This window comes from Ictidomys tridecemlineatus, chromosome 12 (genome assembly GCF_052094955.1).
Source record: "Ictidomys tridecemlineatus isolate mIctTri1 chromosome 12, mIctTri1.hap1, whole genome shotgun sequence".
Lineage (NCBI taxonomy): Eukaryota > Metazoa > Chordata > Mammalia > Rodentia > Sciuridae > Ictidomys > Ictidomys tridecemlineatus.
The window spans coordinates 2,289,862-2,299,681 of NC_135488.1; the positions used below are offsets into that span (position 1 = coordinate 2,289,862).

The window sequence follows — 9,820 nt, forward strand, 5'->3', positions numbered from 1 at the left end:
TTTTTATTTTTATTGGGGTCTTGCTGTCTTGCCCAGGCTGCTAGGATATTTGGGCTCGTGTGATCCACCTGCCTCAGCCTTCAAAGCTGGGACTACAGGCACTACTACCATCCCTGGCTTAAAAAACAATTTCAGGGGCTGGATTGCTGTGTGAGGTTTTTTTTTTTTTTTTTTTTTTAAGTACAGGGGATTGAACTCAGGAGCACTCGACCACTGAATCACATCCCCAGCCCTATTTTATATTTCATTTAGAGACAGGGTCTCTCAGAGTTGCTTAGCACCTCATTTTTGCTGAGGCTGACTTTGAACTCATGATCTTCCTGCCTCAGCCCTCCCAAGCTGCTGGGATTATAGGCATGTGCCACCGTGCATGGCCTGCTATGTGAGTTTTGTTTGTTGGTCTTTAACTCAAAGAAATTTTAAAAATAATTGGTGATGCCAGGGGCAGTAGTGCATGCCTGTAATTCCAGCAGCCCAGAAGGCTGACACAGGAGGATGGCAAGTTCCAAGCCAGCCTCAGCAACTCAGTGAGGTCCTGTCTCAAAAAATAAAAAGGGCCCGTGTTGTGGCTTAGTTTTTAAAGTGTCCGTGGGTTCACTCCCCAGTACCAAAATTTTTTTTTAAAGTCTAAAAAATTGGCGAGTATTAAATTTCTATGGTATTTATATTAAAAGTGATAGTATTTAAAATGCCAGTATTGATAATACGCTGAAAATTAAAACTACTTCAATTATACTTAAAATGAAAAACTTCACAAGTATCTGGGTTCAATCCCCAGCATATCTCTCTCTCTCTCTCTCTCTCTCTCTCTCTCTCTCTCTCTCTATCTCTATCTCTATCTCTCTCACACACATGCACACACACAAAAGAAAAGAAAATTTTTAGATATCTACTCAAAATGTGGTGGTAACATGATTTTTTCCCAATATTCATTTCTAGTTGTAGTTGGACAAAATACCTTTATTTTATTTATTTTATGTGGTGCTGAGGATCGAACCCAGGGCCTCACACATGTTAAGTGAATGCTCTACTGCTGAGCCCCAGCCCCAGCGTAGGTAACATGATTTTTAAAAATCATTTTTTGGGGCTGGGAATATGGCTCAGGCGGTAGCGCGCTCGTCTGGCATGCGTGCGGCCCAGGTTTGATCCTCAGCACCACATACCAACAAAGATGAACTAAAAAATAAATATTAAAAATTCTCTCTCTCTTTCTCTCTCTCTCTCTCCTCTCTCACTCTCTCTTTAAAAAAAATTATTTTTGGAAGCCAGGTATATCTGTAATCGCAGCAGCTCAGGAGGCTGAGGCAGGAATATTGTGAGTTCAAAGCCAGCCTCGGCAATGGCGAGGTGCTAAGTAACTCAGTGAGACTCTGTCTCTAAATAAAATACAAACAGGGTTGGGGATGTGGCTCAGTGGTCAAGTGCCCCTGAGTTCAATCTCTGTTACCCCCCCAAAAAAATATATATATAGTGCTGGGCCAGGTGGTATACACCTATAATTCCAGCAGCTCAGGAGGCTGAGGCAGGAGGATATGAGTATTGTGAGGATTATGAGTTCAAAGCCAGCCTCAGCAACTTTGCAAGGCCCTAAGCAACCTAGAGAGACCCTTTCTCCAAATAAAACATAAAAAAGGGCTGGGGATATGGCTCCGTGATTGAGGACCCCTGGGTTTAATTCCTGGTACCTGGCCCCCAAAGTGGTACTGGACAACTGGACTGTGGTGTGACAGAGGGGTTCCCGACCTGCCTCACACCATATATAAAGATCAGCTCAAGAGTGGGGTGCATAGCTCTGTGGTAGAGGGCATGCGTACCACATGCAAGGTCCTGGGCTCTGTCACCAACATGAAAGAAAAATCAACTCAAAATGAATGAAGAGGGGCTGGGGATGTGGCTCAAGTGGTAGCGCACTCGCCTGGCATGCGTGCGGCCCAGGTTCAATCCTCAGCACCACATACAAACAAAGATGCTGTGTCCACCGAAAACTAAAAAATAAATATTAAAAAAATGAATAAATAAAAGGGCTTGAGGGAGCCAATTTAAAAAAAAAATGAAGATTCAGGTCTAAAAACTAAAACTGTACAAGTCCTAGAAGAAAATACCAGAAAATGTTAGCGATTTGGGAGTAGCCATTAATTTCTTAGATATAACACCAAAAGCACATGTAAAAATACAGAGGGGCTGGGATTGTGGCTCAGCGGTAGAGCGCTAGCCTGGCATGCACGAGGCCCTGAGTTCGATCCTCAGCACCAATAAAAATAAACAAAATAAAGGTATTGTGTACAACTAAAAAATAAATATTAAAAAAATAAAAAATAGAAAAGCACATATAAAAAAAACCAGAAAAATTAGGTGTCTCTCACTAAAAGATACCAACAACTAAGTAAAAAGACAATCCACAGACTCATAGAAAATATACAAATCCTATGTCAGACAAGGATCTAATGTCCAGAATATATAAAGAACTCTCGAAATTCAACAATTAAAAGACAAATAACCCAGTTAAAGAATGAGCTAAGGATCTGAACTGACATGTCTGTAAAGAAGACAGACAAATGTCCAGTAAGTACTCAAAGATGCTCAACATTATTGGTTTACTGGGGAAATGCAAATCAAAACCACAGTGAGATACCACCTCACACCCATGAAGATGGCTAAAATAAAAAAGATGGACCATAACCCACAGGATGGACCATAACTCGCATTGAAGAGGATGTGGAAAAATCTGAGCGTCCGCAGTCTGCTGGGAAAGTGGAAATGGGCAGAGTTTGGGAGTTTCTCAGTTAGGCAGAGTTGTTCAATGAGCCAGCAATTCTGTGGTGGCAAAACCAGACCTGGTTGTGAAATGAAATTACAAAACATTGTGGCTAGAAACCAAGGCCTGGGGAGGGGTCAGTTCTGCTCCCCTCTCTCAGCCTTTCTCCAGGAAGCCTAATTAACCAGGAGTCCCTACTTTTTGGATTGTAAATAACTGCCCTAGTCTGGCCAGTCCCTCTTAAGTGTAACAGAGGCCTGTAAGAAAAAGCCATTTCCTGTCTGTTTCTGTGAGCGGTGCTTCATGTTAGAGACCCACACAGGCCTTCAGCCACTCAGGAATTTGGGGGGGGGGGATGGTGGTGGGTTAGGGGATTGAATTCAGGGGCACTTGACCACTGAGCCACACCCCAGCCCTGTTTTGTATTTTATTTAGAGACGGGGTCTCACTGGGTTGCTTAGGGCCTCGCTGTTGCTGAGGCTGGCTTTGAACTCAGGATCCTCCTGCCTCAGGCTCCAAACTGCTGATTACTGGCGTGCACTACCACCCCTGGCTAGATTAGGATTTTGTTGTTTTTTGTGGTGCTGGGGACTGAACCCAGGGCTTTGTGCGTGCAAGGCAAGCACTCTACCAACTGAGCTACATCCTCAGACCCAGGAATTTTTTTAAAAAGAGGAAAAAGCCCCAAGGATAGGATTGGTCTAAGATGACGTTAAATAACCTATAAATGTGGGCTGGGGATGTGGCTCAAGCGGTAGTGCGCTCGCCTGGCATGCATGCGGCCCTGGTTCGATCCTCAGCACCACATACAAACAAAGATGTTGTGTCTGCCGAGAACTAAAAAATAAATATTAAAAATTCTCTCTCACTCTCTCTTTAAAAAAAAAAAAAACAAACCTATAAATGTTGTAAGAAACTGTAGATCAGGGCTCAGAATCGGGAGTTTTTGTTTTCCTCTGGGCCCACAAGTGTAAAATAAAGTTTGGAGTTCTCCTTCTGAGTGCTGCTTGCTGCTGCTGGACGGGTGTGTTTCCCGCAACAATTCCACTCCTGCACCTAGGAGAGGTACAACGTGTCTACAGAAACTCCTGTGCACAAATGTTCATACCAAGCTTTACACAGTAGTTAGAGGTGGGAACAATCGATGTCTATGAACTGATGTACGTATAAACAAAATGTGATAATCCATCCCTACGATGGAACATTATTTGGCCATAAAAAGAGAATGATGTAGGGCTGGGGATGTGGCTCAAGCGATAGCGTGCTCGCCTGGCATGCATGTGGCCCGGGTTCAATCCTCAGCACCACATACAAAGATGTTGTGTTCACCGAAAACTAAAAAATAAATATTGAAAAAATTCTCTCTCAAAAAAAAAAAAAAAAAAAGGAAATGATATACTGATACATGCTCACATAGGGATAAACCTCGAAGACATTATGCCAGGTGACAGGAGACCATATGCTGAACAGAGCTTCCTGTGTGAGATGTGCAGGGGATGCAAATCCACGCAGATGGAAGTTAGAAGAGTGGAGCTGGGGATAGGGAGTAGGGAGTGGAGAGTAGCTGCTAATGGTACAAAGCTTCTTTGAGGGGTGATGAAATGTTGTGAAGTTAGTGCTGCTGGTTATGCAGTTCTGAGCACCATAAAAGTCTGTGGACTCTATCTCAATAAAAATCCTGTTTCAAGTTTGGAAGCTGGGTGTGGTGGTGCACACCTGTCATCTACACGCACGAGTATGTGAATGTAAGTCATATAGTGGTTGCGACTCTTTGTTGTTGGTGGTGATGGTGCAGGGAAATCAGACCCAGGCCTCGTGCATGCTAGGCAAGCCTGTCCCAGCCAAACTTAGACCATCTCATCGTTGGCATTTTCCATGTCTTCACGCAGTCTCTGTAATCATGACCACAAAGTACCTACAGTGGTCAGTACAGAGGGTTGGCCTGTCCCTCTAGCCGAGCACTCTGTGAGTAAGCTCCTTGGAGGCCACAGTCCTCTTCGGTTTGGAATTCTTTCTGGAAGAGCGTCCCAGCATAGTCAGGTTGAAGCAGCCGTCCTGGGTCAGAGCTTCTGGGTTGGAGTTGAATGGCCGTGGGTCTTGCCGACTCCCTGGCCACCTATTCCTGATGTCATCACAGAATGGCAGGAGGAAGGTGGTGGCTGCCCCATCTTGATACCAAAGAGCAACCAGCAAGTGGCCAGATACAGTGGACAGAAGCTTGCCACTATAGCCCCTTCCTGGGGCTTTCTGGGACTCTTCGATCCTCTTTGATAGCTGAGTCTCCAAATTTGAGTAAAGAAAGGTTAAACTCTAGCTCCCTGGGAGCCTGGGAAATGGCCTATACGCCCAGACTTGGCTGGCAATCACCATGCCATGCAGGCAGAGATCAGAAGAGTTAGCAAGAATAAGCACCGCCACTGGAGGAAGAAGATGCAGTCCCAGCACCGGGTCCAAAGAGGGCCAGGCCAAAGGAGGTTCCATTTTGTGTCAGATTGGAAGACAAACAAAAGTTTGGTAACATCCATGTTTGCAGGATGAAACAGAAATCCGATGCTCCTGGTCATTGTTGCTCAGAGTGTAAACAGTTTCTCTTTTCCAGAGAGCAATTGGCAAGGTCTGTCAACATTTGAATATTTGTGCTCTTGACTCATCACTTCTGCACTGGGATCTGCCCCAGGGAGATACAGACAAAATAGGCCCCGAATTATGTGCAAGGCTCCCTGCAACATTGTTACAACAAGGAACAGAAAGTGCTAGAGCTCGGGGCAGCTCCCTCAGCCAGCGGATCTCGACCTGGGGGGCAAGGTCGGGCTCACCAACTGGGTAGAACTGTGCGGCTTTGAGAAAAGACCTGCACTGCCCGCAGCCCCATTTGTGTTAGATTGAAACAGTAGACACAGACCTTTCCCAGGAGGGCCACAAAACCAGGGGCTGTGACTTTTGCAGAGTGGTTCTGGGGCAGGGAGAAGGTGATGTTCTCACTGTGACACTTTTCTGCCGTTGAAATGTTTATTCAGGATGAATGTGAGACTACATTAAAATACAGAAAGCTTTGCAAGTAGACAAGGATTGTGGAGAGGAAAGGAAGGGGAGAAGGGGCCCTGGCATCAGGGAGAGTCGGTTGTCATGACCTGGACAGCCTTGTAAAGCCACATTAGTGGGCACCTGGGTGGCGGGTTCTGCCCAAGGACAGGCTCAGAAGGGAGGGCAGGGTCAGCCACTGTAAGAGGGTGGCAGAAAACCACAAGCTCAGTTTTGAAGGGAGGGGCCAAGGAAGCCCTGTGCATAGCTGATCACCAGATTCTGGGTGGAGGACAGAGCCGGGGTCTGACGTGTATTAGGTGGCCTTGCAAGATGCAGCACCAGTGAAGGTGGTCAAGGGAGCTCAGCATAAGGAGATTGTGAGCTAAGAGGCTGTTCTAGGCAGGATGCCAGGGACGGCCTAACCCTCAGGGTTGAGCTGGGGAAGTGACCGGGAGCTGAGAGTGACCAGAAGAAGCCAGGAGGGCCTGGGGGTACAGAGTCATTACTGCTGCTGACGTCAGCCAGCCCTCGCAGCCTGGCTGCCCTGTCCATATCTGCCCAGCAAGGTCCCTCTCATGGGTTTTGTTTCTGCTCCTGAAAGAGGCCCCCCAGCCAATGGGACAGATCCACCTCCCCTGAGGGCTGACACTCCTACACCCCTAAGCTTCTACCTCCTTCTCTGTGGCTCTGATTCCTGTGTGTCCTAGATGCCACGTGCTCCCTTCCCTCCTCTCATCCATCCCCATCTCCGTCTTGCCTACCTTTATGGCCACGCCCAGCTCTGCGTCCTTCTGGCAGGCTATCCTGCCTTGTCTCATGTATGGCTGCAGACAGGTCCCCTACTAGACCCAGCTCCTGCCTACTTTCCAGAAGTAGCCTCCTGTAGCGCCTCCTCGGGTCCCATGCCATCCCAGCGACAGGTCACAGAGTCCCTGTCAGAAGCTCCCCTCTAGGACCCTCTCTGCACACCCCAGGATGCCCACGGACACTGGCCCAGCCCGGCCCCTGCATCTGCATCCTCCAGTCTGAGCCTGGCTGGAGCATGACTGGCAGGGACAGTGTGAAGACAGTGGGCTAGGCTAGGGTCGGTCTGCCCTACCAAGTAGCCAGGGGTCCTTTTGGACTAGCTTCAAGCTTGTTTTTGTTTTTGTTTAGTTTAGACAAACAGTGTGAGGTACAAGCACAACATTTGCAGGGTGCTCTGTGGATAACACCAGAAATCTTTCTCCAGACGTGTCTGTTCAATTTATAACTTTAGGCCTCAGGGTTGCTGGGTACGGAAAGGGTGTTTGTTAGGAAAAGCAAAACTGCGGTTTTTATGGGGTCTGTGGTGCTGCTGGCCCCAGAACAGGAGGCTTTATCTCTCTCTCTCTGGTGCCGGAGGCCAAATCCAGGCAACTGCAGAATCACAAGAGGAGGCCATGGCTGAGCAGCAGGCCTGGAGAGCTGGGCCTGGCCCGCCGCCCACCCTCCCTGCGCCCTCACTGGTCTCCTTTGCCCTGAACCCCATCCCTCTTGTTTCTTCCAGAGTCCTCTAATTTTATTTAGTTTTGTTTTTCTGGAAAGGGCTGCAGGGAATTCGAGGTCTTAGGAGCTGAATGACGCATGCATAGATCCCAGATGCCCCACTGGTAACTAACTCGGGCCTCTGATTCCTTCTCCTGTGCTGGACAGAGCCAGACGCTAACCGTGTTAACATGATAAATATCAGCAGGCCTGACCTTACCCCCGGGGTTCTCCAGTCGCCCTGACTCCCAGGCTCTGACTCGCTTGTGCTTAAGTGGATTAGTGCTCACCACAGCTGCAAGGGCCCTGCACTCTGCTGATGGGAATCAAAATAGACATTACCTTATTTGACTTAAATTTTTTTTTTCCATTTGAAAGACAGAACCCCAGAGAAACCTGCTGGGGCTTACACATAGACAACTTTAAATTGGATTTTAAAATTAGTTTGCCAGCTGTTTGCTGGGTCCTAGTTTAGGTTCTTGTCCTTGATTGATGTTGGGTCCATTTGGGAAACAAGGCCAAGGGGGGATGAGGGTCAGCCAAGGCTGAAGCGCCCTGGACGCCTGTGGACTTTCCCAGGCAGTCGTTGCCACGGGCCCTCAGAAACCTCAGATCTCTGGCAGCAAGGTCTGTGTTGCCCAGGGGAAATGGCCAGTGAGCAGCCTCCCCCAGACCTCATCTCAAAGAAAGGAAGCAGGGCTGTTCTTAGCAGGAGGGGCTCAGAATAGTCACTCTCAGCCACACTTTTCTGTGGCTGAATATTTAGGTTTAACTCCATGTCATCTTCAGATGAACCACACAGGGGCCTCTTCCTGACCGCTCTTCAGTTTTCAGGTCCCAGCCAGAATGTCTCTTTCTCAGGGAAGAAGGCGGGACAGCAGAGCAGAGCGTGGTGCTTCAGAACACTGGCATGCCAGGGTTGATTCCCGGCTCGGCACTTACAAGCTGTGTGATCTTGGGCTTCTTGCTGAACCCCTCTGTGCCTCCCTGTTTTGGTGAAGGAGGGATGACAGTACCAGTGGATGAGTTAATATCACTGTAGACAGCTGCACGGTGCTGAGCATGTCGGGCATGCACCCTCCAGTGTCCATCTGTTCAGGCCTGGGGGCCTGTTGCTGCCTGCCCTCTCCTGGCCTCCCATACTTCCTCTCAGAGGCACCTGTTCTTTTCTTTATTGCTTAATTATCTGCCTTCCCCACCAGGACTGGAAGCAGCCAGTTTTTCTCTCCGTGTTCCAGTCCTCAGGGCCTGAACCACTGACTCCCAGCTTCTGGGATACTCAGGAAACATTTGTGATCACAACATGAACGAAACATAAAGAAGAAGAAATGCCAAAAGCAAACACAATGCAAGATACAAACTCAGGACTCTGAGATCATTTTCCTTCATCTATATTTGCTTGGTCTATAAACTTGGCCTTTCACTTAGCTTGTCTGACTGCTACGCAGAACTGGTGAACCCCGAGTCCTGGGTTATATGGGTAAGCTTTCTTAATCACATCATTTGCAGGGGACCTCTGCCCCCATCTGATTTTTCAGAGTTGAATTAAACATTATACGAATGCTAAAGAGTAGACTCCATATGCTGGGCTCTGCAGCACACACCTGCAATCCTAGTAACTCGGGAGGCTGAGGCAGGAGAACCCCACATTCAAGGCTAAACTTGGCAACTTGGTAAGTAAGACCGTCTCAAAAAATAAAACAAGCTAGGGATTCGGCTCAGTGGTAGAGTGCAAAACATTTTTAAAAAGCCTCAACAAGAGCTATCACGTACAGAACTCTCCTCTTCCCACCCCAAACTCACTGGCTTCCGTAGAATAAGGTCCAGAACCTCAGCCATGGTGGCCAAGTCCTCCTCAGCTCCCCCCGGCCATTACACAGCTGGAGGGAAGCAGGGTTTCAGGGCTCAGGACCTCCAGGGGACTTGCCTTCCAGCAGCTCCTCACACCAAGAGCCTTCTGCTCTGCCTGGGGCCTCCCCTGCCTGGAACCCCCACTGTATGCTGCTTCCCAGCCCCCACCTACCCTGCAGGCTCCACCTGTCTTCTCTCCCACCTTCCCTGACCAGCTTCTTGGCCCTTGACCATCTCCCCTCTTCTAGACTTCTGTGCTGACCCAGAGTCTCACCTCCACAGGCACTCCCAGCACGGGGGAGAAGGACACTCACCCAGGAAAGGGCCTTCCAGCTTTGTGCCAATAAATGTCTCTTTTAGGACATCTCAGTGAATGGTCAGGCAGGGGAATATACAAAATGAAAAAGGAAGAATAATTGGTTTTCTTACTCAGATTACACCTTCCTTCCTACCTACGCCCCCAAACACACACACACATACACACACACACACACACACACACACACACACACACACACACACATACATGTCTGTAAGAGAATGGCCAGCATGGCTTCTTCATCCTGACAAGTACAGAAGCAAGATTCTAGAGAAGAGAGAAGTCGGAAAAACAAACTAATACATTTCTTTTACTGGCTCAGACAGCTGCGGAAGGCAAACAAGAACCTGGACCTGAGACAAACA

The 9,820-nt window shown here is 48.1% G+C and overlaps 1 non-coding gene across 1 annotated transcript; it reads left to right on the forward strand.

Moving 5' to 3' along the window:
- Positions 1–2,180: 2,180 nt before the first annotated feature.
- On the forward strand, positions 2,181–2,255 carry Trnaa-ggc (transfer RNA alanine (anticodon GGC)). Its single transcript has one exon. It is a non-coding gene; the product is annotated as a tRNA-Ala (tRNA).
- The last annotated feature ends 7,565 nt before the right edge of the window (positions 2,256–9,820 follow it).